This window comes from Cyprinus carpio, unplaced genomic scaffold (assembly GCF_018340385.1).
Source record: "Cyprinus carpio isolate SPL01 unplaced genomic scaffold, ASM1834038v1 S000001025, whole genome shotgun sequence".
Lineage (NCBI taxonomy): Eukaryota > Metazoa > Chordata > Actinopteri > Cypriniformes > Cyprinidae > Cyprinus > Cyprinus carpio.
In genome coordinates, this window is record NW_024873746.1 from 1 (window position 1) to 7,424 (window position 7,424).

Genomic DNA, 7,424 nt, shown 5'->3' on the forward strand with positions numbered 1-7,424 from the left:
CTTGGCGTAAAAAAATGGACGGCAGTCCCAGGACGACTAAATCAAGCCGCCTTTATTGCCTCACGCCCAGGGGTGTTTTACGGACAATGCTCTGAAATTTGTGGAGCTAATCACAGCTTTTTCCAATTGTAGGTGAAGCAGTACCTCTCGAACCTTCGAATAATGATCCTCAGTAATACTAGAAGAAGCAGCCGCTGGAAGCTAAATCTTGGACAAAGCGTTGCCTTTTAGTTTCTCAAAGATTGGTGATTCCCGACCAATTCTTAGTGAAATGACACAATTAAACCCTGGCCCTTGATCTGCGCAATTTTAGTATTTTTTTGACTAATGTTCTTAAATTATTATTCCCACAACTAAATCTCAGGCTTTCATATTTCCTCACCAAAATGAACTTCAACCCCTAGGAAGTGCTGCAAAACACACAAAACTGACTCATGAGATCGACCATGATAGTGCAAGCTTTTTTCTGACCAATTTTGAAGCCAAATTCTATATAGGACTTCCCCTAATTGTTATTTCGCAATCGTATTACTCCTGAGTACTTTACCCAACCTCTACCAGCCTCGATGAATTAATAACCGGCTCATCACGATCCAAGGATGATTTATCAAACAGATTTTACTATCAACTAACTAATACTACCACTGAATGTAGGAGGACATACATGAGCACTACACTAGTGGCAGCATTATTAATTCTTCTAATTACAATTAATATGCTTGGCTTACTACCGTATACCTTCACACCCACAACACAGCTATCATCATAGAGTTTGCCGTGGCCTCTATGACTCGCTACTGTAATTATTGGGATACTAAATCAACCAACAGTTGCCCTAGGACACCTACTACCAGAAGGAACACCCATTCCACTGATCCCAGTACTAATTATCATCGAAACAATTAGCTTATTTATCCGCCCATTAGCCCTGGGAGTCCGACTAACAGAAACCCAACCGCAGGTCACCTGTTAACTGAATCACCCCCCAGTTTGTTATTGGGGGTTCTCCTCCCAAACAACACCAAAAAAGTTAGCAACTCTCCCGTTTGCCGTACTCTTTCCTCCTCAAAATTACTAGGAAGTTGCAGTGGGAAAATAATCCAAGCTTATGTATTTGTACTTCTTCTAAGCCTATATCTACAAGAAAACGTTTAATGGCCCTCCAAGCACATGCCTATCATATAGTTGATCCAAGCCCATGACCACTAACCGGAGCTATCGCTGCCCCTTTCCAAAGCCCGGCCTTAGCAATCTGATTCCACTTCCACTCAAACAACATTAACTAACTCTGGGGACTAATTCTCTACTTCTTACCATATATCAAGATGAAGTGAACATTATCCGAGAAGGGACTTCCAAGGCCACACACACCGCCTGTACAAAAAGGACTACGATATGCATAATCCTATTTATCACTCTGAAGTATCTTATGGCCTAGGATTTTTCTGAGCCTTCTACCACTCAAGCCTGAGCACCAACACCAAGAATTCGGGGATGCTGACCTCACACAAGGAATACACACTAGATCCCTTCGAAAAAGTACCACTCCTTAATACAGGCCGTCCTACTAGAATCAGGAGTCACATAACAGAAGTCTCCATAACAGCATCCACTCAGAAGGAGACACGAAAACAAGCCATCACTCCTTAGCATTACCATTTTACTAGGGACTATACTTCACCGCATCAAGCCATGGAATATATGACGCACCTTCAACCATTGCAGATGGCGTTACGGTTCAAACAGCTTCGTAGCCACAGGATTCAATGGTCATCCATGTTATGATCTGGATCAACCTCCTAGCGTATGACTTCTTCGCCAAATCAATACCCACTTTTACATTGAAAACACCATCTTGGCTTTGAAGCGATTGCCCTGATACTGACATTTTGTCGACTCCCGTAGTAGGACTGTTCCTTTACGTATCATATTGATGAGGCTCAAATCGTTTCTAGTATCAAAGTTAGTACAAGGGACTTCACAATCACAACAGTCTTGGAGAGACCCAAGGAAAGATAATGAATCTAATTATACCTATTCATAACCATTACCGTGGCCCTATCCCTAATTCTAGCAAACGTACCTTCTTGACTACCACAAATTAAATCCAGACGCAGAAAACAATATCACAACTACGAATGCGGGTTTGATTCCATAGGAATATGCCCGACTACCATTTTCCAGTACGCTTTCTTCTAGTAGCAATCCTGTTCAACTCTTGATCTAGAATTTTTTTTTGCCCCCCCCTCTCCTCCCACTTGCAATGCGGAGACCAATCCCAACACACTACCGGAAAATTCTTATGGGCCAAACAGTTCTCATTTTATTAACTCTAGGACTAAGTTATGACCAACCATGAAAAACCAAGGCGGCTAGAATGAGCAGAATAGGGAGTAGTCCAAAAAAAGAACCTGATTTAGGCTCGACAAACATGGTTTAATTCCATGACCCAATTATGACACCCGTACATTTCAGCTTTAGCTCAGCATTCATTTTAGGTCTAATGGGACTAGCATTCCACCGAACCCACCTACTCTCCAAGGCGCTACTATGCTTAGAAGGAATAATACTGTCCATATTCATTGCACTAGCCCTATGAGCATTACAATTTTGAATCCACAGGATTCTCAACAGCCCCTATACTACTACTGGCCTTTTCTCACCGGCTTAGCACTTTTTAGTGGCTACCGCTCGCACTCACGGAACCGACCGGCTACAAAACCTTAATCTCCTACCAATGCTAAAAGTACTAATCCCTACAATCATATTATTTCCAAAACCTACTTCATATTCTATACTCTAGGGGGGGCAGGGGATCCATTCCAGCTTTTAGGTCGCCCCTACTTCCTTCTTCAAAACCAATCCCACAGGTTACCAACTTTATTTTTTCAATACTTGTTTCTTTTAAACACTACCAACATTCCACAAAACCCTACAACTTTCAACAACTTCTTGGGGAGAGTCAAACATGTGTTTTTGACTTTTGGAGCCTGGCTTGGGCCTAAATCGGAATTTCCCCTAGTTCAAGGGATAACTCACTATATTTGGTGTCCACCTGTGAGATTACCAAAAGTAACACGTAGGCACAAGCCCCCGTAGCCCAAGGAGTCGGGATAGGTACATTAGCAGCGATAAGTATTTACTAAAAAAACATTGGTGGATACGGAAAATTAATTTTACGTATTAATAGTAATACTAGAAACCCCCTATCCAAAAAAGAACTCGCCTACCCATTTGTGCTCCTAGCCCTCTGAGGGAATCATTATAACCGAGGATCCACTTGCCTCCAGCAAACAGATCCAAAGTCACTTCAATCGCTTACTTCCATCCGTTAGCCACATAGGATTAGTAGCAGGAGGAATCCCACCAAACCCCATGAGGATTCTCAGGAAGGCAATCATCCTAATAATCGCCCAATCGCCGATACGTCACCTGATCAATTTTAGAATTCGCACTATGATCTATACACTCCGACCCAACATTGACCGATTCTTCAAATACTTACTCACATTCCTAGTAGCACATTAAGTATCTAGTTACAGCCAACAACTCAATCCAACTATTTCTCGGCTGAGAAGCGTAGGCAATCATATCATTCCTACTCATCGGAATGACCCCCATGGACGAGCAGACGCAACACCGCGGTCTCCAAGCTGTTATTTGAATAAACAGAGTGTAGGAGACATGGGGACTAATTATAATATAAGCCTGCGAACTAGCAAATAAACCTTTAATTTTCTGAGAAATTCAACAAAACTGTGCACTTTGTCACAAAAAATTTGATATAAAATTCACGGTCACACTAATAGGAATTTGCACTAGCGTGCCAACAGGAACAATCAGGCCCAATTTGGCCCTTCACCCATGACCTCCCGGCCGCCAGGAGAGGGCCCTACACCAGTATCGCCCACTAATCCAATGTCACAGTCCTATAGTAGTACGACAGGGAATTTGTCCTACTACATCCGACACTTCACCCCCTCATAGAAAAACAATCAAACTAGCCCTAAACAACATGCCCTCTGCCATCGGCGCAGTAACTCACTATTTACAGCCCACCCTGAGACCCATAACCCAGAACGCCATCAAAAAAAAGTGTAGCCTTCTCAAAATCCCAGCACAAATAGGACCTAATAATAGTTACCATCGGACCTCCCCCCATAATACCAACCACAACTAGCATTACTCATCATTTGCACCCATTCATGACTTCCTTCAAGGCAATGCTCTTACGGTGGTCAGGTAAATCATTCCACTTCCTAAAGGACGGAACAAACAAGGACAATACGTGAATAAATAGGAGGGCATATTCTGTTTTCTTAACATTCTGACCGCCACATCAACCTAATTTTACCAATTGGCAGCCTTAGCCTTAACAGGAACCCCTTCCTAGCAGGATCTTCTCAAAGGACGCAATTATGAAGCACCCAAAAACACCTCCTACCTACGCCTACGAAACGCCCTGAGCCCTAACCTTAGAACGACTAATCGCTACATCGAAAACCGTTTGCCGAAAGGCTTAGCACTAAGCACACACATGGCCATAGCAAAAATTACAAATGACATCACACGAGGAATGATCAAAACATACCTAAACCATCTTCCTCCTAACTCTAATCCTGGCCACCATCCCCGTCCCTCCTTTAAAACCGCACGAAGAGCTCTCCACGACTCAGGCCCCGAGTAAGCTCCAACACAACAAGTAAGGTTAAAAGCAATACCCAAGCACAAATAACCACATACCCCCACCAGACGAATACATTACAGCTACCCCACTAATATCCCCCACGTAAAACAGAAAATTCCTTTAACAACCAACCCATGAAACTTCGTATCAGCCCCCTCAACAAAATCCCTGCCACTAAACCAACTCCTAATAAGTAAACTAAAACATAACCCAACACAGAACGACTCCCCCAAGCTTCCGGGAAAGGCTCGGCGGCCAAAGCTGCCGAATAAGCAAAAACCACAAGCATCCCTCCTAAATAAATTAAGAAAAGGACCAAAAGATAAAAAAGAACCTCCATGACCAACCAATACCCCACACCCCAACCCCAGCTGCAACCACTAAACCAAGAGCAGCAAAATAAGGCGTAGGATTAGAAGCAACAGCAACTAAGCCCACAACCAAAGCTATTAATAACAAAAACATAAAATAGGTCATAATTCTTGCTCAGACTTTAACCGAGACCAATGACTTGAAGAACCACCGTTGTTATTCAACTACAAGAACCACTAATGGCAAGCCTACGAAAAACACACCCTCTCATTAAAATCGCTAACGACGCACTAGTTGACCTACCAACACCATCCAACATCTCAGCATGATGAAACTTTGGATCCCTCCTAGGGACTATGCTTTTACCCAAATTTTTAACCGGCCTATTCCTAGCCATACACTACACCTCAGACATTTCAACCGCATTCTCATCTGTTACCCACATCTGCCGAGACGTAAATTACGGCTGACTAATCCGTAATGTACACGCCAACGGAGCATCATTCTTCTTCATTTGCATTTACATACACATCGCCCGAGGCCTATACTACGGATCATACCTTTACAAAGAAACCTGAAACATTGGTGTAGTCCTTCTACTACTAGTCATGATAACAGCCTTCGTTGGCTATGTTCTTCCATGAGGACAAATATCCTTTTGAGGCGCCACAGTAATCACAAACCTCCTATCTGCCGTACCATACATGGGAGACATGTTAGTCCAATGAATCTGAGGTGGGTTCTCAGTAGACAATGCAACACTAACACGATTCTTCGCATTCCACTTCCTACTACCATTTGTTATTGCCGCCGCAACCATCATCCACCTACTGTTCCTCCACGAAACAGGATCAAACAACCCGATCGGACTAAACTCAGACGCAGACAAAGTCTCTTTCCACCCGTACTTCTCATACAAAGACCTCCTTGGGTTCGTAATTATACTCCTAGCTCTCACACTACTAGCACTATTCTCCCCTAACTTACTAGGAGACCCAGAAAACTTCACCCCCAAAGCCCCGCAAAACCCTCTAGTTCACACCACCCACATCAAACCAGAATGATACTTCCTATTTGCCTACGCCATCCTACGATCAATTCCAAACAACTTGGAGGTGTCCTTGCACTAAATAATTATCCTAACATATATTGGGAGGCCTACCAGTAGAACAACCATTCCATCAATATGGACAAATTGCAATCCTGTTTCATATACTCGCACTATTCATCATTTTTAGCACACCAACGTAGCAGGCTGGTTCAGAAAATAAAGCCCAGTAAAATGAGGCTTGCCCCTCTCGTAGCTAGTCTCTAAAGCATCGCGGCTTGTAATCCGAAGATCGGAGGTTTAAGTTCCTTCCTATGCGCCACAGAAACATGAGAGATTTTGACTTCTCACCCTGGCTCCCCAAGCCCAGAAGTTCATAGTCACGAAACTATTTTCTGTGGAGGAGGTCGCGACTCCCTGGGGGGTCTTAGTAGTACATCTTATGAAATAACACTATTACATTAAGGGATTAGTACATATCTGTAGTGTTCACAAACTCACTATTTTAACCATTAAAGCAGGTACATAATAGAAGGTGGGCATTAAAGCAATTATTAATTTGGACTCACAAATCTATCATTATTTGAACTTGAGAAATATATTAATCCGCCATAAAAATTGTTCCTTCAAATTTTTCTCTTGGACAAAATCAACTATAGATCCCATCTTAAACATATGAAGCATGTAGTAAGAGACCACCAACCAGTTAAATAAAGGCATCTCATGCATGATAGAAATCAAAGGACAATGATTGGTGAGGGGTACACAAGATGGAACTATTAATGGCATTGGGTTCCTATTTCAGGGAAATAACTGTAATATTCCACCGTCGCGGAACTTATACTCTGCTGCTGATTAAATGGTGTAAGGACATATGTTTCATCTAACCCCCATGCCTCGCGTTTATTTGTATATGTCGAATCAGGTATTTTTGATTGGTTTCCTTTCATCTGGCCTAATTTTTCAGGAGTGAAGGCCTCAAATGTTAAATTAAGTGCATGAAAACATTTTCCTAGTATGTGATAATAGACATTAAATATCGTAAGGCCATTTAATTTAAGAAGATTACTACTTTTATCTCAAGTGCATAATATATATGGCTAATAGTTCAACTTATCCTTTAATAGTGCCCCCTTTTGGTTTTTGCGCGCGACACAAACAACCTTACCCCTACCGCTCCAGCTAATCCTGTTCTCCTTGTCAAACCCCTGCAAAACGAAGGAGGTCTCAAGAAACGTGCTCCCAACCAAACGAGTGAGGTATACCTGGCATTCCATTTCTATCTATCTAGATATATAGCATCGGTTTTTTTCACCGCACACTTACACTTACCTAAAGTCCCTTACCAAAAAACAATCCCCAACCAAGAGGTCGACT

At 42.5% G+C, this 7,424-nt stretch overlaps 2 pseudogenes; both read left to right on the top strand.

The window, feature by feature from the left end:
• The first annotated feature begins 404 nt into the window (after positions 1 to 404).
• LOC122143243 lies at positions 405 to 2,671 on the top strand (annotated as a pseudogene).
• A 1,971-nt stretch (positions 2,672 to 4,642) lies between these two features.
• LOC122143242 lies at positions 4,643 to 6,104 on the top strand (annotated as a pseudogene).
• Positions 6,105 to 7,424: the final 1,320 nt, after the last annotated feature.